Source organism: Taudactylus pleione, unplaced genomic scaffold (genome assembly GCF_031769625.1).
Source record: "Taudactylus pleione unplaced genomic scaffold, aTauple2 ptg000216l, whole genome shotgun sequence".
Classification (NCBI taxonomy): Eukaryota; Metazoa; Chordata; class Amphibia; order Anura; family Myobatrachidae; genus Taudactylus; species Taudactylus pleione.
Window position 1 is genome coordinate 3,789,708 of NW_028284618.1, and position 22,491 is coordinate 3,812,198.

At 44.8% G+C, this 22,491-nt stretch overlaps 1 pseudogene; it reads right to left on the bottom strand.

The window, feature by feature from the left end:
• The window catches only part of LOC148517456 (macrophage mannose receptor 1-like), a 268,777-nt pseudogene that overhangs the window by 73,420 nt on the left and 172,866 nt on the right, over window positions 1–22,491 (bottom strand).

The following is a 22,491-nucleotide window of genomic DNA, read 5'->3' on the forward strand; positions in this document are numbered from 1 at the left end:
GGTTGGAATTGAGGACACAGGGCTGGGGGGAGGTTGGAGCCAAGGACACAGGGCTGGGGGGGAGGTTGGAGCCAAGGACACAGGGCTGGGGGGAGTTTGGAGCCAAGGACACAGGGCTGGGGGGAGGTTGGAACTGAGGGCACAGGGCTGGGGGTTTGAATTGAAGCTGATGACATAGGGAAGGGGGGGGTTGGAGCTGATGACACAGCTGGGGCTGGGGTGACACGGGATGAGACACTGGGGTATGTGCAGAGAGATGTACTGGGACTGAGAGACGTGCACTGGGTCTGGGGCATTGGGGCTGAGAGATGCACACTGGGTCTGGAGCAATGGGGCTGAAAGACACACACTGGTTCTGAGGGAAAGGGGCTGAGAGACGCACACTGGTACTGGGGGAAAGGGGCTGAGAGACGCACACTGGGTCTGTAGGAATGGGGTGAAGAGAAGCACACTGGGAATGGGGCCTGAGAGATGTACACTGGGTCTGGGGGAATCGGAATAAGAGATGCGCAGTGGGAATGGGGCTGAGAGATGTACACTGGGTCTGGGGGAATGGGACTGAGACACACACTGGGTCTGGGGGACTGAGGCGGAGCGACACACACTGGGCCTGGGGGAATGCGGTGAAGAGGCATACACTGGGGAGTGAGTCTGAGACACACTGGTGCTGGGAATGGAGAGACATGGGGCCTAGAGAGATACAGGGAGTCCTGGGGATGGAGAGATGCAGGGGGTCTTGAAGAGAGGCAAAGGGCCTGGAGATGGAGAGACATGGAGGTCTGGAGTTGAAGAGACACAGGGGATCTGGAGAACCACAGGGGGCCTGTTGATGGAGACATAGGGGGGTCTGGAGTAACACAGGGGGGCCTGGAGAGACACAGAAATTGTTTGATCAGGGAAATTCACATTTTGCCCTGTGCAAAAACTTCTGTTAATATATATTATCTGGGTATGATGATGACATTGGTTATATTTCTACGTAAACAGGCATCTTCCAGACAATGTGATCTCCTACATGAATAGTGAATACCGGCTGAAGACGCTGCCCAGTGAGGCTCAAAGTCTTCAGAGGCTCCCCGTTGCAGAGAAACCACCATATAGGTAAAAAAAAGACTTTCAAACTGACTGACCTGTACCTAGTGCAGTGGGTTGGGTGACCCCAAGAAGAGTGTATCATTCACCAAGATTTATGTTGCCGACCCTGCTTTCCTCAGTGGCTTGCAAAAGTCCTTCCAGACCCTAAGAGGAGGGAATATCCTGCCCTTCTCCACACACCCTGCCCCCCAACAGATCCAACCCCATTAGGGCTGCTTCCAGAAATTTCCCAGGCTGGTTTTCCATGCCAATCCACCCCTGACCCAGGGTTATCCCTATTAACTCAGAGCCTGAACCAACACCTGGCCGCAGCAATGCACTGATGGATGGCATGTGTGGCCTGCACCGGGCACCACAAGCCTTATGGAGGGTACACACGGTCAGATTTTCTGGAAGATATGAACGATAACAATTGTAAAAATTGTTATATCGTTCATATCGCTGACATGTTTGGCATGCATTTTTCAACGATGCATGTGCCCGCATGTCAGATAACGATATCTGAAATCGAGTGTGTTTGCAGTCAGATTTGGGTGATATCATTCATTTAAATTCTGTCAGAAATCTTTCATCATTCATGAAATCGTTGGTAAAATCGTTCATCGCTAATCTAGCAAGTCTGACCGTGTGTATGCACCATTATTTACGGCTCTGTTCTGTTGAACGAACCTCCATTTTGTAATGACATTTGGCAAGTGGTCGGTAAAAAATGTGGCTCTGTACATGGGCTCCATTGAAATAGATGATACATACCTTTAGATTTCTGGCATATGTATCCTTTATTAAGTATGCAATCCTCTTCAATCCATGAACCAGCATCCAAAATCGAACCACGTTTAACAGCGACACAATCGGTCTACATGAAAATCATCAGAGGAGAAGATTCTTCTTAGAAAACAATTGCAAATTAGAAATTTCTGCAGCAATTTTATAAAATGGAATCAAGTTTTTAATCTATGTTTTGGAGCATTGTTCTGCTATGCAGTGTATTCTATTTCTACTCTTTGTATTCTCTATATATGTTTTAGTCCCTTCTACTAATACAGTAATTGTGGGGTAAACAACGGTCTGAAGAAACATTGGACCTGGATCTGGGATGGTTTATGTTACATAAAACACAAGTTGGGAAATCACCAGGACGCTATAATCCCTGTGCTTAATGACTTGCGGTGTTTACTCAAAGGGTAGTACCAGCTCTGGGAGATCAGAGCGTCATGGTGGAAATGTCCAAGGTTTGTTCTGCAGAATATCCACCTCCTTCCACATTCAGCTACAAAATGTTACACATTCACCGGAGGACTTTGGCCTCAAGTTTTTACCAGTCTCAGTCCTACCCCAACCACAGCAAAATTAACTGAGCATCATTGTCACATCTCTACTCATTGGACCTCATTCAGAGCCTCTTGCAAAATGCGAGCACTCGCTCTGAATGAGGGTGGCCGCATCCATTTTGTGAGCCGGGCTCCTGGCCGCTCGCTAGGCTGTGGGTTACCACCCGTAGCTTTAGCGAGCAGCCAGGTTGATGGTCGCGATGGTCAAGACAATCGCGACCATCGGGGCTTGCGACGAGACCCTTGTGGTAGGGTCTCGTCTGCTGCAAGCCCCAGAGAGCTTTCGGCTCTAACAGAGCCGGAAGCTCTCCCACTGACATCACTGGTGATGTCAGTGTGGGGCAGCCCACAAACGGCAGGTGTTCGCTTGGGAACGCCTCTATTTGCGTAGCCACACCCCCGCCCCACCTACAAAACGGGGACAGCTGTCGAACACCATTGGCAGCCACCCCTTTTGTAGTGAGTCCCGGAACAAGAGAATTTCTCTCTCGCTCCGGGGCTTGCACACGCGCAGTGCACCCGCTGTGCGTGCGCAGGGCACAACATCGACCCGCTTGCAAGCGGGTCTGAATGAGACCCATAGTGCGATGGGACAATCTGCAGAACAGTGAAGCAAAAGCGTAAATCTAAAATTCTGTCCCAGGATCTTCACCACTCTGCAAAATGGCCGACAGTAATTTGACGCAATACTTTATATTTTGCAGCCATTTTGCGCATATCGAGCCCATATCTTGCACATCTATCTGCAAATCTCTGTTTTATTCTTGTCACAGGTGGACGTTCTCATCTGTATCATACTTACAGTAGCACAGTTAGGTGCTTTTTATGACCTTGGACACAGGGCACCTGCAAATGCTCTGCTCTAACAAAATGCTACTGAAAGGTGCAATATTCTCCCCCAATATGAATAGGACATGACCCAATCCCACCTCAGAGCTTGGGAAACGATTTACTGTATGTAGTGAAACAGCTCTTTGCCCTTCTGCCCAGAAATGCTGCTAAATATGTGTCATTACACCCCATTATCCAATATCTGTAATAACACTCTGCAAAACTGATTTTAGTATTTTAGTACTTGCATTGCTCTGCATAACTAGGTGCTAAGTAAGAAACAACCTCACCCCACCCAGATGCCAGCCATGTTTATCAGCAAGCCATTGCACTCTGACAGAAATCTAGTAGCACCTGCGCAATTTGGCACAATATGGGCGGTTCGTTAGTGTCATACTCCCCTGACACCTTATGTTATGTAAATGAGGCCCAAAGCCTGCTGTATAGAGTATGTATTGACAGCCCCAAAGAGACTTTGTATAAACAATGTACATTAGAGAAAAACTTACATCATCGTTAAAGGGATTAAAACTGTAACTTCCGGATGGATGACCTTTGGCCCAGTTTGTATAACGCACGCCACCCTGATCCGTCCAAAGAAACTTGTTTTCTGAACTGATATCATTCAATCCAATCCAGACATCAACATTAAAATCTTTTAAATGACTAAACAGGAAAGCTAGAAAAAGAAAAACATATACAGGTATGTGTATTTATATATATTTTATATATACATATATATATATACATATATATATATATATATATACATATATATATATATATATATATATATATACACTAGTATCCACAATCCCTGTCCAAGCTCGACTCTGCCCTCCTCTCTGGCTGGTCCCACCTCACTCTCTGCTGTTTACCCCCCACACCCTCTCCATCGTGGCTCTGTGACTGCAGCTCTGCCCTTGCCCCATTACTCCAACTGCTCTCCCCAGCGGCCAGTCCTCCTTTCTGGAGTCTGGAAGATTGTTCCTCTCCCTCCCATGCTGGGTGCAAAAGATCAGCTCTGTCCACATGATATGATCGAGCAAGGAAGTCTACCTATGTAACTCCCATGATACTCCCACAAGACAGAACAGTTTCGTGCCATCTCATGGCCATCATCCAGTTACCACCCAGAAATGTCCATTTCATGGAAAGTGTGGCCCATTGATGGACAGATCAATTCCTTGGGTGTGGATTGAAAAATCTATAGTGTTTAGTCAATAGGTCCACGCCAAATGTTCGACAGGGCCAAATGGTCAATAGAGTCAAACGGTTGACTGTTAAATGATCGACATGGACTAAGGTTGACAGGGTTAAATTGTCAATAAGGTTGAAAATGTTGACACACAAATGATTGCCACAGAAAAGGTTGACACATTTTTGTTTATTATTTTAACCCTAACCATCCCCCTAATGCAATGATCGCAAATTATCAAGTATCAGCAATCTGCACGTCCACAGGGCCCGTTCTACAATCACACACGCAGTCCAGCAGCAGACTGTCAGTGATTGACAGTCTGCTGCCATTTCTGGGCAGGTAAGGAGTGTATATGGCCTCCGTTTCCCAAAATGGAGATAAGTTGCCACCATTGGGGAAGAGAGGAAAGGCCAGGATCTCAGTTGGCTGACGTAGATTTCCTGGCCTCTTTTAATCATCTGCGGCTGCTGGCTTGTGTGACCTCATGGTCACTCAGCCGACCAGTGGGATCGCAGATGATTTGATGCTGCATCCTTGGATGCAGCTCGAATCAGTAATGCTTGCAGGAGGCATCATGCCTCCTGCTGCATTACAATATTAGTGCTATCGCAGCTGGTACTATGTTAGCAGCTGAGATAACAAATGCATCCGCAGTTGAATTACCCCCAGTATTCTGAAATCCGTAAGATACGTCCACATATACACTTGCATCTGAAATTATATATTTCCAATAGTTGACACATTGCTGTCTTAATCCAAAAAATAATATGCTGCTAACCAGAATAAACTAATAGTAAATGTCTTACCTTGTACCAGGCCATCATGTATGCTGGCCAAATTTCCTCCTAATGTCTGACACGCAGATCTTGCTTGTTGCCAACCAGCCACTTCTTCTACTTTTCCAAATATTCTATAACACTGAAGATAGATCATATATAATTATATTACAGTTCTCTGTCCTATGATATCTGAATGGTCACTGACTGCCTATATCACATGAAGAGGATACAAATGGAATCCAACTAGTATAAAATTAAATACAGATAAAATGTGTAATTTATTTCATGAGGGAGTCGAAAAACAGTATTGGGTCTCATGTAATAACATTGTGCAAGAATAATATTTTATATAACAAGGGGTTAAAGTGGGGAGGAACGGGGTGGAACTGATTTCTGTCACCTCTAATGGTAGGTGGAACTAGTTCCATCTCCACCAAGTCCCTACACAGAAGTCCCACAGCCACTCTCTGTCTGCCTAGGGAGTCTCAATTTCTTCAGAGGTCCCTTATTTCAGAGAAACCAGCATAAAGGTAAGGAAAGAATCAAGCGAGGGCAATACATAGGGGTTGCAAAAAAAATTAGGTATCGAAGTGACACAGACTAGTTTTTAGGGACCCCATAAAAAAACTCGGAGGCACGGCAGAAAAATAATACTGATGATATAGAACTTTTTTTTTCTTTTTAAGTAATCTAACATTGTAGTCTCAGCTGATGGCAGGAGTGCTAAAAAAGCATCTAAAATGTATTTCACACTGTCATAGCCCCAAAAGCTTCTGGGGTGTAGGCAGCCCCCAGGCCCCCCGCCATTCACTCTGCCGTTTCCTATACACAATAGTGTTTGTGTAAAGAACAGTTTTCACACTTGTTTTGGCCTGTAAGACTAGCGTGGCAAGGTGGGAGGAGTAGACGACGGGGAAAATGAGATCCACCACCTCTCCAGGATATAACCCATATCAGCCAATCAGGTAACGGATTTCTCTAGTCCAGTATAGTCAGACTAATGCATATCTTATTGGTTGATAAAAGGTCACAGCACTTGTATTCTGCATGCTTCAGTAATCACATAAGCCCTTATGGTGTTTATTATCATTATTTACTGTACAAAATTAATATTAATTAATATATGGTATCATGCACTCACAATGTAAATGATATGGATATTAAACGTCATGTCATAGAAATCCAAGGTGACTTCTAATACTATAACACTATATTAGACCATCTGCAGGTATCATGTACAGATGTGTCCTCACCTAGTGTTTGACTCAACCTAGACGCTCCATCATAGTTAGCGCTGTATTTTTTGAGAATTTTGCATCTTATTCACATTGTAGCCGCATAATAAGCCACTTACAGTATACCAGGGACACTAGATTAGCACTTTTGTCCCAAAGGAAATGGTATAAAGTTGTAGATTAAGCATAATGATGCAAAGGCATGGTGCAGATCGCTCATATGGGAACTCTGTACCCTTTACCCATATTACACACAGAAATGAAATGCCAGCTCCAGTAGTCAGTGTGAATAAAACCCATATTTTGTGAAAAAGTCTTCTGCGGGATGCTTGGTGCGGCAAAGTCACAAAGAGGGCTATTTGGCGCAATTTAAGGATAAGTGTACAGTAAGTATTAATGCAGTTTTTAACTGCGCTCCACAAAATTATTATTATTAAGTTTCTTATATAGCGTAGCATATTTTGTTGTGCTTTACAATTGGAAAAAATGGTAATACAACAAAACTGGGTAATATCAGACAGATATAGAGGTAGGAAAACCCTGCTCTCAAGTTTACATTCTATAGGGAAATACTGTAGGTATTGATACACAAGGATAGGTGCTACCAATTGCATAATGGTCCAGCCAGATTGCAAAGGTTCTTAATGGGCTGTATGATATAATCACACAAGAATGTTGGCCAATAGTCAGGAGGAAGTGTATGTGAAGAAAGAGAAAAGGAGACTTATGTCTTACCCGGTTAAGTCCTTTTCTTTGAAGTCCATCGGGGACACATGGACTACACTGGGTACAGGATATGCAGAAGGAGGATTGGGCACTAAACAGTTAAACTATTTGACTTCCCAGGCAGCCTAGCCTCCTTCTTCCCTATTCCCTGCCACCAGCCCCAGGCAGGCCAGTTAAGTTAGCAAGCCCAAGGCAGGAGCGAGAAAGTAGAAGGAAGACTGGCTCACCTACCGAACTAAACACATTTCACAGATGGACAGGGGAACCAGAACAAAATAAATCCCCAAAAGCCAGGTGCATCAGGGTGGGCTCCCTGTGTCCCCTATGGAGTTTGAAGAAAAGGACCAAGTAAGACAAAAGTCTCCTTTTCTTCTTCACCTTCCATAGGGGATACAGGGACTATGCTGGGATGTCCCAAAGCAATACTTCCAAGGGAGGGCACACTCCTGAGCTGCACTGAGAACATACCTCCCAAAATCTGCGTCTGCGGCACATGAATAGAAACGGAAAAAACCCCCGTGGACAAAAAACCATGTTACTGCCCTACAAGGCTGCTTCACCGAGGCACCCCTGGTGAGCTGCCTACAAAGTACCAACCAACCTGGTGGCATGAGTAGTCACCTCGTCCGCCACCACGAATACATGGCAGATGTACCAAGAACCAGAGGGCCAAGTGCTTTGCAGCCAGCCAGCCCATTTGGGAAATACAAAGAAGGGGATCAGAAGTATGGAGATCCTTAGCATGGTCTACCTAGACTCAGAGGGCCCTCACCACATCCATAGAGACCAGCTACGGCGAAGAATCATGAGACTGAAAGGCCAGAATCACAAACACCTGGTTGATGTGAAACAGAGAAACAACCATCATAATGGTAGCCAAACAGTCCGGGTGAAAGACAAGAAATGAAGAGCAACACAACAATGTGCTCATGGCAGACCCTCTCCAAGCCGTAGCAATTGCCAGGAGTCTTCCCAACAAAAGGACTAAAGAACCCTCAGCACGAAGGATAAATCCCAAGGAGCCACCCAAGGAACAAAGGGGAAGAGCACATGGAGGACTCCCTGATGGAAAGGCATGACATTAGGTAACAGCACAATCCATCTCTGAAAGAATACAGAGAGGGCAAAAAGCTGAACCACCAGGAACAAAAGGCTGAAAACCCCAATCCAGGCATGCCTGCTGGAAAGGGAGAGAACCTGTGGAAGACAAAAAGACCCAGGATCAAAGTAATTGATGAAAATCAGAATAAAGAGCGCTGCCAAACCCGGAGATAAATCCTAGCTGAAGCAAATTTGTGGGCACGGGGCATGGTACTGACTTTGAGACATCGAGACATTGAGACATGTTTTGAGACATCCTACTGGCCCTCAGGAAAGATGTCTCTAGAGCCACCCCATCAAAGGGAGACGGGTGCAAACCGGATGGAAGCACAGGTCCTGAGGCAGAAGATCCAGAAGACAGAGAAGCATCTATAGAGAAACGCTGAAGAGCCATGTGTCAAGCTCTCCACGGCCAAACGGAACCACAAGAACCACGGTGCCACCACGAGGAACACGGTACCTCCACTAGGAGCACAGTGCCCATTCCTGAGTAAATCTGCTGAGAACCTGTAGAATAAGGAAGATCGGAGAGAATATGTACCGAGTCAAAAGACCCACCGAATTGCCCAAGCTTCCACCAGAAAAGTTCCCCGATCCCTGGTGTGAGAGTCAATGGTGGGAACCACAGAATAAACTTTAGTAACCCTGCGTCTCTCCACTGACCTCTCACAGCCAATGAATGCTCAGATACGGCTCTACAAAGGTAGAAGCCGCATCTGAGCTTTTCATTCGGGAGGTAACAGCCATCATGGTTTTTGCCTGTTGCGTGGAACGCATTTCTCATTTTTTTATTTTACCAAGACCTAGAATGCCTACAGGGAGAAGGGGACCAGTCCAGGTGTAGTTGAGTTTGTGTGAGTGTGTATGTATGTATTAAACCTATACGGTCACAGTGTGTGTGTATTGTGTTTATTTAAACATTTCTTTACAGGTGAACTACAGGTACCAGTGGGCCCTTAATGCCCCACATGCTGGTACTTGTGGTTCTCCAAATACCAGCATGCGGGGGAGGCTTGCTGGGACCTGCAGTTCTACTCATAAAAACAATGTTAATACTCTTCTTTTTTTACACTACACTACACTTACACTACACTATCCTCACCGCCCAGGGGTAGTGGGGATAGCCCCAGGCTATCAGCCTTGGCCAGGGGTTCCCTGGAGAGGGGGACCCCTTTATTGGGGGGGTTCCCAACTCCCCAGGGATTCCTGGCCTGGGCTGACTAGCGTTCAGGGCTGATGCTTTGGCTGTGGAGCCTGGTGAAAGGGCTCCCCTGGCTGTGGCATCAGCCCCCTGCTAGAAAGGGTCCGATGCTGGTTGTGGAAATTACAGGGGAACTCTACACATTTTTTCCCCTGTATTTACAGAATCAGGACCGGATCAGAGCCTAGTGCTGGTTGTGCTAAGTATAGGGGAACCCTACACAATGTTTTCCCTGTACTTACACAACCAGAACTGGTTATGAAAAGTCCAGGGCTGATTGTGTATTTAGGTGGGGACCATATGTCATTTTTTTTTTACATCAATTCTTTCTAAGCTTTTTACAGTAAGATACATGCATGCATCTCACTGATGTATGCATGTATCTGTGTGAAAACTAACTGCTCATTCCGAAAATGTAAGCATGAAGCAGTTCTATTCAGTTGGGGCTTTGAAGTTCGTTTTGAAGTGGAATTTGCTGTTTGATTTGTACATGAACATGCAAAATTGAATACCAAATCACTGTTCAAAACCAAATCAAATTCGATTTAGAAAATGCTTCTAAAATCGAATTTTAATAAATGTGGGATTTGAAGAGGGATTTGTACTTTTGATTTGAGGTGAGCTAAATCGAACACCAAAATGAAAGTAAAAACAAACTTTGATAAATATACCCCAAAATGTATTAAGGGAACAAAGGACAGTTCAGAGTCATGGAATACACCTTGGAAGTGGGCTTGTGGGATAGGGTTGATTGTCGAGTTGCCAACAAGGATAGATATCACTTGATGTCATAATATGGAGATGAAGCAAACAAAATGGAGATGATGGAAATATACCAAAAGAGAGAGTAGTAAAGGGTGGGATGAGCACAGGAGACAGAGCTTTACTGATTTGTGATGGAATAGGATCAAGAGGAGAGGTAGTAGAGCAGGAGTATGAGAAGAGTGTAGATACTTCCTCTTCTTGATTGGAGTTTAGGTAGGGAACTAAGCAGGTCACTGGCTGAGGAAGAGCATACCATTTCATGTCAGATTTTATCAATGAATGTATTCCATGGTTGCCAGCCATCGGATGCAGCTTTCTGATGCCAATCATATGGCTGGCTGTAGGAGGGGGGGGGCACATACCGCTAAGGAAGAGCAGCAGGAGAATAGATGTTGTGCATCTATTCACAATGTAGGTGGAGCCTGGGGGCAGCCCAGCATCTCGGAGAGTGCTAGGCATGACCCCACAATGATGTGGACTGAATATTCTTCTAAACCTGCAACATTTTAACTGTGGTTTATATATTTCTACTGGTAAAAACATGAATACTGAGTCCAGGGTGGTTGGAGGGGCCCGGGTCAGCGATCACCCCCACCCAAAAAATTTCCTTCTCTGCCCACTGCCGCTCACTTGGGTAGTGAGACAGAGGAGACTGCTGCCACTGAGCAGAAGCAGTCTCCTTTCACTGCACGATGTGCCGCCGGGTTTGCACTGCTATATAGACACAGCCGTAGCGGTAGTGGGCAGAGAGAAGAATTGTTACAGGATCCCCTGGATCGCCCCCCCTCCCCCCCTTTGGAGCCTCCCCAGTGTGCATACTATTTTATTACAGGTCTTTGGGCAGGGGGTGTGGCCACACCAATTAAATTTGGCCACAACCTTTAGTAGTAGGGCCCGTAAGAGCTCTCGACAGCCCTGACTGAGGGCCTGATTCAGAGATGGACGCTAATGCAATCGCAGCTTTGGTTTTGCACGGTACACAGCTGCGAAAACATGTTATTAGTTCCAAAAATCACCCGAGCATAGGGACACGCACTGTGCCTTCTCATCTGCGTACCAGCATAAATATCAGTAACATCAACAGACATCGAGCAGCCATCTTGCCCTTCTGGCAGGTCTGACCAGCTGCAAAAACTGCAGCTCTCCTGACACGCAGAGGGCTCTCATGCTGCATAGGAGATGGCAATGTCTAATTTATGCATGTCCATGTAACAGCGTCTAAACGGTAAGACACACCTGTGTTTTCCAGACCACTGCCCCCCCCTTCCCCTGATACCTCCCCAAAATGCTGACTACTTGTCACTCATTTCGCGAAGGGTTCCCTGTGCTCGCGGAGTCGCAAGACAATCAGCGCGCATTTAGCAAATCAAGGGATTGCAAAACTGATAGCAATCAAACGGAAAACCCAAAACCGACGCTAAGTAAATATAGCCTTTGGATTCAGTAGTGTGATGTGCTTAGCAGCATGGACTTGAGTTGCCTGCCATTGAAAGAGAGGATATGGGGGGGGGGGATGCGCTGCTAGATGAGCTGTATTGGGTGGAGGAGGGGCTTATGGCTTTATGAGTAAGGATGAGGGATTATAATTGCTTTCTGTATGGAATATTATAAAGATTGGAAGAGCTGAGAGGCGCTAGAAGAGTGGTGGCATAAAAAACGCAGCCTTACCCTGACATGGACTAAAATGGGGAGTAATGAGTGACAGAAGGCCCGTCTGCAGTAGTCCAGACGGGCGATGGCAAGAGAATGGATAAAAGTTTTGGAAGCATCAAGGGTGAGTAGGGTCTAATCCTGATGTTGTGTTGCTATAAAAAAGTCTTTAGCAAAACAAAATAATCAGTGAAAGAGAACAAGTATAAACTAGAGATGTGTGCCGACCGTCGTGTTTTGGTTTTGGATCTGGATCTTTCCTGGTTTTGGACTTGAATATGGTTTTGGATTTTTTTCCTCTGTGTTTTGGTTTTGGATCTGGATTTTTTCTTAAAAAATCATAAAAACAGCTAAAACCACATAATTTTTGCCTGTTTTTGTTCCTACAGTATTATTAACCTTAATAGCAATGATTTTGAGGCATTTCTGGGCAATTTTTACCACCTCACAGCTCACAATATTGATTTCACTATTTTTCACCAATATAGGCCAAAGGCTGCAGGGAGCTGGCAGGATAAAGTAAGTAACAGAGCAGCGGCACAAACGCACGGCAGTTTAAAAAAATATTGAAACATTGCCACAGAGCAGTGGTATCAGTGGCAGACAGGATGGCAATTTAATAAACTATAATAATGTCAGCCAGCAATGCCCCAAATTATACCAAATGTAAAGAAAAGAGGTGCAAGATGGCATTGTCCCTCCCACCCACTCTTATGTGGGATATTAAAAAGGACATGCACAGTTTAACAAACCAAGCACTTTAGCGACTGGGACTGACACTTTTGTGGCTGAACTCCTTGGTTTGTTTGGGCCCCACAAAACATTTTTTTGGAAGGACTACCTTCAATTATTAAGGAGGAGGTTGATGATGAGGATGTTGGTGGTGGAGATTGCATGTGCTGGTCCAAACTGCTGGAAGCTGATACTGGACTGTTTGTTATTAATTTACAAATTATAATTTTGCTAGACAAATTGCATGAACTTGCTGCAAATGACGTAACAGCGAGGTGGTGCCTAGATGATTAACGTCCCTTCCTCTGCTAACTTTGGCTTTACAAATGGAACAGATGCCTTCACAACTGTTGTCAGAATAGAGATTAAAATAATTCCACACCCAAGACGTTGCTTTTCTGGCTTTCTTTTTATCATTAGCAAGAACTGCTGCCACTGGTGGCTGATTTACACAAACCACATCCTTATCATCAACATCCACTTTAGCATCAGTTAGGACACAAGTTTCCCCCTCATCCTCCTTTTGAACTTCCTCCACACTATCATCCTCATTTTTTATTATTTGACCATCTAATACTAGCGCAGCCATCATGGTGTCAGTGATCCACTGTGAAACTGGGTGACAGCTGTTATACTTACTTCCTCTATCAAAGGACTGTTTAATAGTCAATTGTTTTTTAAATTACTTCTGATCACAAATGAGGATGTAGATGATGATGCAGGTATTGGTGTTGGAAATCGAAGGCGCTTGGATCCCACAGAGAGGGTGCAGGTAGGTGACACTGGACATGTTACGTTTTGCGTTTTGGAATGTGGCGACATACACTTTGATATTTGATGAATGCGCTTCAAGTGACATAACAAGGAGGATCTTCCTAGGTGGTTTAGGTCCCTCCCTCTACTCACTCTTGCATGGCAACGGGCACATATGGCTTGACAACTGTTGTCCGGATCGGATGGAAATAATTCCACACGTAAGAAGTAGATTTTTTTCTCTTTTGTCCTGGCATGACAACAATGGGCTTTGGCTTTTTCAAACCATGGGCAACAGCTGTTGCCTTACTTACACAAAGGACATCCTCGGCATCAACATCCTCATCACCAACATCCTCATCATCCTTAGTGCCTTCAACTACCAAAATATCCTCCTCCTCCATGTACAATTCCACAGAAGCATACTCAATGACTACGTGTGCAATATGTTGACTGCCTTTACCCACATTTACAGAGGGCACACAAATGGTGGAACTTGGAGGATCCTCCAGTACACTAGTATTTAGGTCGGGCTCACACATGGCAACCGCGGACACATTTGCACTCTCCTCGGGGATTTGTGATTTCGATTTCTCAGGGCACACAGTTGGTTTTCCCGGAGCTATCTTAACAACTTTCACATTTTTAATTGGGCCACCACCACTACTACTACAAGCAGAAGGGCTATCAGAATCAGCAGTCTTCATAAAGAAAGAAGGCCAAGCCCTTATCCTTTCCTTGCCACTTTGTGAAGGGCATATTGCCAATTTTTTGTTTATCTAAAGGCAAATATCCTTTCAATTTTTTTTTCTTAATTTCAGTAAAACTTCCTTTACCATATCGATGGCGTGACTTAAGCCCTGGGGCATGGGCCTTCCTAGAGGTCGAGGAAGTTGACAGCCCTGCACTGCTGGCGGCAGCTACAACATGTGGTTCTTGGCCTTGCTCTCCTGTCATGTGACAGCCCTCCATATTTTTTCTGCAGTCTAGAAGCAGTGTCACAATCACCAACAGTGTAGCCAAGGTGCTGTTACATAATTCACACACGTGCAGTCGTGCGCACACACAAAAATATTAGAAAAAAAGACAAATGATGATTTTTATTTTTTGTTAGCTGTAGAAGAAATTGGCCCCAGAGTTTTATTTGGAGCACGACTGTAGTAGGGCAGCACAAGGTTGCAACTTGCGTTGCTGGCTGGATCTTGTGCGCTACTGCGGTTAAGCCTAAAACCCACTAGCACACAGAAGAAAAAAATATATGACACTTTTATTGTTTTTTTTTTTTTATTGAGCGCGACTGGAGTCACAAAATCTTGTACACCACTGTGGTTCAGCCTAACACCCACACACACACAGAAGAAAAAAATATATAAGACACTTTTATTGTTTTTTTTTTGATTGAACACGACTGGAGTCGCTGGATTTTGTGCGCTACTGTGGTTAAGCCTAACACCCACGCACACACAAAAGAAAAAAATATCACTATATAAGACACTTGAATTGTTTTTTTTTTGATTGAGCACGACTGGAGTCGGGCAGCACTGGCTGGCTATTGTGCTCTACTGCGGTTAAGCCTAACACCCACGAGCACACACAGAAAAATATACAGTAATAAAGACACTGATTTTTTTTTTTGGAGTCCAGAACTTGGGCCCAGAGATGAACATAGCACAAGCCCAGGACACAGCAGACAGCCCTGATGTATCAGCAGACAGCACAGTGACAGTGACAGCACCGTGACCAGAGACCGGAACGGATCAGGACCAGCCCAGGACACAGCAGATAGCACCAGCACCTCTCCCAGCCCTACACTACCCACCCTCCCTGTTCAGTCTCCACAGCCGGAGTGAAATGGCGTCTGTCGCATGGTCTCTATATACTACATTGATCATAGAGACGAAAGCTTGCGAACCGCGAGATTTCCATCTCTATGGTTTTGCCTCGGTTTTGAGAATTGAGTAAGGCGGGAACCTCCGAGCCTGCTTGGATCCGACTAGGATATGCTAAATTTGGGTGGGTTCGGTTCTCTGGGAACCGAACCCGCTCAACTCCAGTATAAACAGGCAGGGCCCCAGGGCAACTAAGTTGTGAAGGGCTCTTTCAAGCCACAAAGAGCCTACCCCCCTCCCCTTCCCCCAAGCCACATGGAGCCTAATGCCTCCATCCCTGCCCCTGATTACTCACTTGACCACCTGATTCCAGCAGAGCTGATCTCGAATCTCCTCATCAGCGTAGCAGACGTGCTATGTCACATGACACCGATGAGGGGACTTGGGAGCCACTCTGCGCTGTATGCAGTAGAGCACAGAGCAATGGCAGCTTAGCCCCCATCCAGGAATCGGTGACTCTGGACACCTATTCTCATACTGACCCGTGTGGGTAGGTGTGACCCTGTGCCCCATTGTCCCCCCACTTAATCCGGCTCTGTAAACAGGATTCCTAAAAGCAGGGCTGGAAACAGAAATCTTGTGATCCGGCACACTAGTGTTTCTGGGGGAACAACAACAACAACCTTTTTATCTAGTTGCACAGTCAGCTTTTAAATCAAATTTGGATTCCACGGCCCCTTTTTGTGCTCCATTGAACCTCGGGGCCACATACGTGGGTATCCTTGGTACCCGTCTGTCACCAGGCCTGTCTGACAGACATTATTTGCAGTAACAATAATAAATTCATATCAGCAAACTCAGCTTTAGGATGGTCATTCCAAGTAAGAGACATTCTACAGATTGTATCAATATGTATCTGCACATGGGCATTATTATACATGTCTGTACAGAGGGCCTGATTCAGATACAGACGTTCTGAAAGAGTGCTCGCTCTGAATCAGGGCGTTTTTTTTTTTTTTTGGTGCGGCCTCCTGGCCGCTCGCATAGCTGTGTGTGACCACCCACGGCTATTGTGAACAACCAGGTGATGGTCGCAATGGTCTCGACCATCATGACCATCGGGGCTTGCGACGAGACCCTTGCGGTAGGGTCTCATTCCCGCAAGTCCTAGTGAGCTTTTGGCTCTAAATAGAGCCGGAAGCTCACCACTGACATCATTTGTGATGTCAGTGGGGCCGCCCCCAAACGGCAGCCGTTCCTTCGGGAACGCCTCCGTTTGGCCAGCCACCCCCCCGCCCGCCTCCCAAACGGGGCGAGCTGTCAATCACCATCGGCAGCTCACCCCCTTTGGTGCGAGACCAGTAACGATGGAGCGCCCGTCGCTAGCCGGGTCTCGCGCAAGCGCGTGTCAGAGCCGGCTCCGGGTGCGCATGCCCAGAGGCCGGTAACTGAATAAACTACAAATATGTACAAAGGGATACACTGCAAAATTAACTATTTGGAGTAGGGGTGTGCATCAGCCACTTTTCGTGTTTTGGATCTGGATTGGTTTTGCCAAAACCACCCTTCCGTGTTTTGGGTTCTGGGTTTTGTGTTGTGGATCTGTATTTTTTTTAATAAAAAGCATAAAAATAGCTAAAATCACAGAAACGCTATTAACCTCAATAACATTAATTTCCACTCATTTCCAGTCTATTCTGAACGCCTCACATCTCACAATATTGTTTTTAGTCCAAAAGATTGCACCGAGGTAGCTGGATGACTATGCTAAGCGACACAAGTGGGCGGCACAAACACGTGGCCCATCTAGGAGTGGCACTGCAGTGGCAGACAGGATGGCAGTTTGAAAAACTAGGCCCCAAAGAGTACATACTTGGCTCTGCTACTTTGTGGATGCACGTTCGGCTACATTGCACACAATTCACAAACAGAAAAGAAGAATTTTTTATTTTTTTTGCAGCACACTTTTGGGGGGTTACACCACCCTTTAACAGACGAGCCAGCCGGCCCTTGATTTATGACACAGGCGCACGCTTGGCGCTGCTGCTTTGTTGATGCACGTGCGGCTACTGGGTACACAATTCACAAACACAAAATATTTTTTTATTTTATTGGAGTGCACTATGGGAGTTACACCACCCTTTAACAGATTTATGACACAGGCACACGCTTGGCGCTGCTACTTTGTTGATGCACGTGTGGCTACTGCGCACACAATTCAAAAACACAGAAAATATTTTTTTATTTTTTTTGGAGTGCATTATGGAGGTTACACCACCCTTTAACAGATTTATGACACAGGCACACACTTGGCGCTGCTACTTTGTTGATGCACTTGCGGCTACAGCACACACAATTCACAAACAAAATGTTTTTTTTTGCACTTGGGGGGAGCACCCCTGATGGACAGATCACCCCCCGGACAACACTACAGCACCCCTTTAGGACAACAGCCTTTATGGGACACTGCACAACACAGCCCAGCCAGCCCCTATAGACTTTGGAATGGACACAGCCCCTATGGACAACTGACTGCACAGCAGAGCCCAGCCAGCCCCTATGGACCACAGCAGCACAACACAGCCCAGCCAGCCCTTATGGACAACAGCAGCACAACACAGCCCAGCCAGCCCCTATGGACAACAGCAGTACAACACAGTCCAGCCAGCCCCTATAGACAGCAGCACAACACAGCCCATCCAGCCCCTATGGACTTTGGAGGAGTGGACACAGCCCCTATAGACAACAGCAGCTCAGCACTACACTACATAGCCCAGCCAGCCCTACCTCCCACCCTCCCTCTTCACTGTCCACAGCCGAGTGAGAAAATGGCGCTGATGCGGGGACCTTTTATAGAATCCAAAACCCGCGAGATCCGACAGCGGGATGATGACATTTTGCCTCGATTTCAGATCAGAGTCAGGTGGGAAAAGTTGAGCCTGACTCGGAACCGGCTCGGATCGGGGGGGCCTCGGATCGGGGGGTTCGGATTTCAGAAATCCGAACCCGCTCATCCCTAATGTGGAGTACAGTAAGTGAAGAATTTGATGCATTCAGTAAGTATACACGCTAAGGAACAAAGGGCCTGATTCGGCAAGGATCGCAGTAGCTAATACGCATGCAATGGGTCGATTGTTTTGCACTGCGCATGCATCACAGTGCGTGTGCAAACCAGCCGCTGCGATTGGAACAGCGATCGCAGTGGCAACGCAGACCCATCGCAGAGTAATTGACAGAAAGTGCCGTTTGTGGGTGGTAACAGGGGGGTGGTTGGCTAAACGCAGGTGTGCCAGTGCGTTTCAACAGCTTTGCTGTGGCGTGCATAAATTATCCACTGCGATACCATATGCAGCCTGAGGCCTCATAGCGTGTGCTGAATTAAGCAATTCCTGAGTGAGGTCTCTGCCTTAACTGTGCGTATGGGTCCGAAGTTACTTGATGTTACCGATTATTTTGCTATGTTGCCAAAGTACACGGATGTGTGTAAGGGAAAGTTGGAGTCCTAATGGGAATCGATATGTAATGCCCCCCTTAGTGCCTAACCCTAACTTCTCCCCTTTGGTGCCTAAACCTAACCCCCCCTTCCCGCATCCTAAACCTAACCCTCCCGGGGGAAGGATAACCACCCCTTCCGCTAGCCTAACCCTCCCGAAGGGATAGACACAGAGAAGAAGCAGTCAGCGCTCACATGCAAGGGACAGTTATTACCACTAGCTGCTTCTCCGGAAGGTGTCCTAAACTCTCCCAATAGCAGAAAATACAAGAAAGGAAAAAAGCACTCTGTGGTAAGGAGATATGTAGATGTAAGAATGTGCGAAGGATTTGGGATCTGGGTATTGTGAATGGCTAATGGCTGTAGTGAATGAAGAATTTGAGTATTATAGTAAATATATACAAACACATACATACACACATGTGTATATACATATATATGTACATATAGCTAAGGCTCTATTTACAGACAAATGTGTGATGTCAGGTGGGCAATAACTTGAGGCTGGTAGTTGATAAATAATTCTGAATTTTGGTCCAATGATTATAGTGAATGATGTTTTGTTAAAGCAATCAGTCTCTCTGCTTCTGACAGGTGGGCAACAACTGTGGGCTGGATGTTGTAAATTAGATGGTGATATGATGTGATATAGTCCTTATGAAATGCCAGAGAATAGGACCAACTGTCCTTATGTAATTGGTATGTACAACACTGTCAATTTATCTGGCTATGCAGGTAGACAAAAACTGTAGGCTGGGTGTTGGAATACGAACTCTGTTTTATGGTGAAAGCCGTATGCTGTGGATACCACCTCCTCTGTATCAACGCCACCTCAAAGATAGGAAAACGCAGTATCAGGATGTCTTGTGACACTATATTGCAGTGTTAGGTAAGTTTAGACCTACTTACCCTGAGTGGATGTCTGCTGGTCTGACTCCTCCTTGCGTCCAGGTGGGCTAGGTGCATGTAATTGAGGGATCCATATTGATAGCATACAGATAAGCCAGTAATTAACTAAAACTAATTTATTGAATTATAGTTGAACAAATTAACCATACAAAGTATGGTATTGCAATCTTAAAAAGTCAATAAATGTCAGATAATGTCCCAACGCGTTTCATCCCTAATTTGGGACTTCTTCAAGGGCAAAAGGTCTTTAAAGTGACCCTACCTTCTATTTATAGAGCAATATTCAAGTAAAAAGCGCCAGAATGCGGTGGTGAGCCGCACTTCCGGGTTGTGATGTGCGCATGCGCACATCGCGCATGTCCGCACATAGAGCTAACGCTTCAGTAGTAAGATTGTGTCTCATAGTGTGTAGATAGGAGGAGTCCTCCCATAACATGACCTGGCCCTGTGGTAACTCTATTGCAGAATGTCTGCATTTATGGCGGCGGCCATCTTTGGTGTGTTTTAAACAAATGGAGACCGATCATATCTATTAGTTGCTGTGTCACTAACCGCAATGATTGGTAAACAAGGAGCGGGGGCGTGGGGGAAAGAGGGAGGAGAGAAGGGAGGATGCCTATGTGTATATTTAATACATTAATAGTAAACACAGCAAAAATTGGATCCAAATCTAATTAGTAATTAAATAAATAAAAAAATAAAAAAATGAGTGAATGAATAAATGAATGCAATAACAGAGCCCTACTTTGAGAAGAGAAAAGAAAAAAGGGTGTCCATAAATAATTCCATCAATCACACACCGGTAATTATGAAGTAAATATAATGAAAAATTAAGCAATAAGGTTAATTCAGTGTATGCTCGTAGCTATGATATGCTTGTGCCTTGATTTTATAATCAGTATAATGATCATATTGCATCTAAATAGGTATACTTAGGGGTATGATAGCATGACTGGAGTTGATTCACAAAATAGGTAGAGATAGATGAGACTAGATGCAGTCATACAATTGATATAGATAGCTCAATAGAGTCATAGTAATATAGTAGTATGATGATGTATGGGTGTGTATATCAATTCAATTGATGATTTGGTCAGTCATCAATAGAAACCACGGGTTCAATGATACTACACAGGACACTAATACAAAAAGTACAATTATCTATGTGTCTTGATCAAGAGATGTATATATGTTGGTGGAACACACGTCTGGTTTTATCGGTTTAAGGGTCTATGTTTAAACCTTCAGGGTGTAATGTTTGCAGATCATAGATCCACCTACTTTCTAATTTGTCTATTTGTGTTATTTTATTCCCTCCCCTCCAGTTGTAGTTCATCTTGTCGATCCCCCAAAATTTGAGACCTTTAGGGTCACAATTATGGATGTTCTTAAAATGTTCAGAGACACTATGATTGTCAAAACCCCTTAAAATATTTCTTACGTGTTCATAAATACGGACTTTCAAAGTTCTTGTTGTGCGTCCTATGTATTGTAGTCCGCATGGACACTCCAAAAGATATATTAAGTTGTCGCTGTCACATGATAAGGTTCCTCTGATTTTAAATTCCTTATTATTCTGGTGGGATGTTATCTTGCAAGTGGGTTTTGTGTCTTCATGAGCCATTGGGAGGACAATAAGATCTGGTCCTATGCGGGACTTGGGGCAAACTTGGTCCTATGGAAGAGGTACATAGACGATGTGTTGTGCATTTGGAGAGGGGATCCTCCAAATTTTGGGGGATCGACAAGATGAACTACAACTGGAGGGGAGGGAATAAAATAACACAAATAGACAAATTAGAAAGTAGGTGGATCTATGATCTGCAAACATTACACCCTGAAGGTTTAAACATAGACCCTTAAACCGATAAAACCAGACATGTGTTCCACCAACATATATACATCTCTTGATCAAGACACATAGATAATTGTACTTTTTGTATTAGTGTCCTGTGTAGTATCATTGAACCCGTGGTTTCTATTGATGACTGACCAAATCATCAATTGAATTGATATACACACCCATACATCATCATACTACTATATTACTATGACTCTATTGAGCTATCTATATCAATTGTATGACTGCATCTAGTCTCATCTATCTCTACCTATTTTGTGAATCAACTCCAGTCATGCTATCATACCCCTAAGTATACCTATTTAGATGCAATATGATCATTATACTGATTATAAAATCAAGGCACAAGCATATCATAGCTACGAGCATACACTGAATTAACCTTATTGCTTAATTTTTCATTATATTTACTTCATAATTACCGGTGTGTGATTGATGGAATTATTTATGGACACCCTTTTTTCTTTTCTCTTCTCAAAGTAGGGCTCTGTTATTGCATTCATTTATTCATTCACTCATTTTTTTATTTTTTTATTTATTTAATTACTAATTAGATTTGGATCCAATTTTTGCTGTGTTTACTATTAATGTATTAAATATACACATAGGCATCCTCCCTTCTCTCCTCCCTCTTTCCCCCACGCCCCCGCTCCTTGTTTACCAATCATTGCGGTTAGTGACACAGCAACTAATAGATATGATCGGTCTCCATTTGTTTAAAACACACCAAAGATGGCCGCCGCCATAAATGCAGACATTCTGCAATAGAGTTACCACAGGGCCAGGTCATGTTATGGGAGGACTCCTCCTATCTACACACTATGAGACACAATCTTACTACTGAAGCGTTAGCTCTATGTGCGGACATGCGCGATGTGCGCATGCGCACATCACAACCCGGAAGTGCGGCTCACCACCGCATTCTGGCGCTTTTTACTTGAATATTGCTCTATAAATAGAAGGTAGGGTCACTTTAAAGACCTTTTGCCCTTGAAGAAG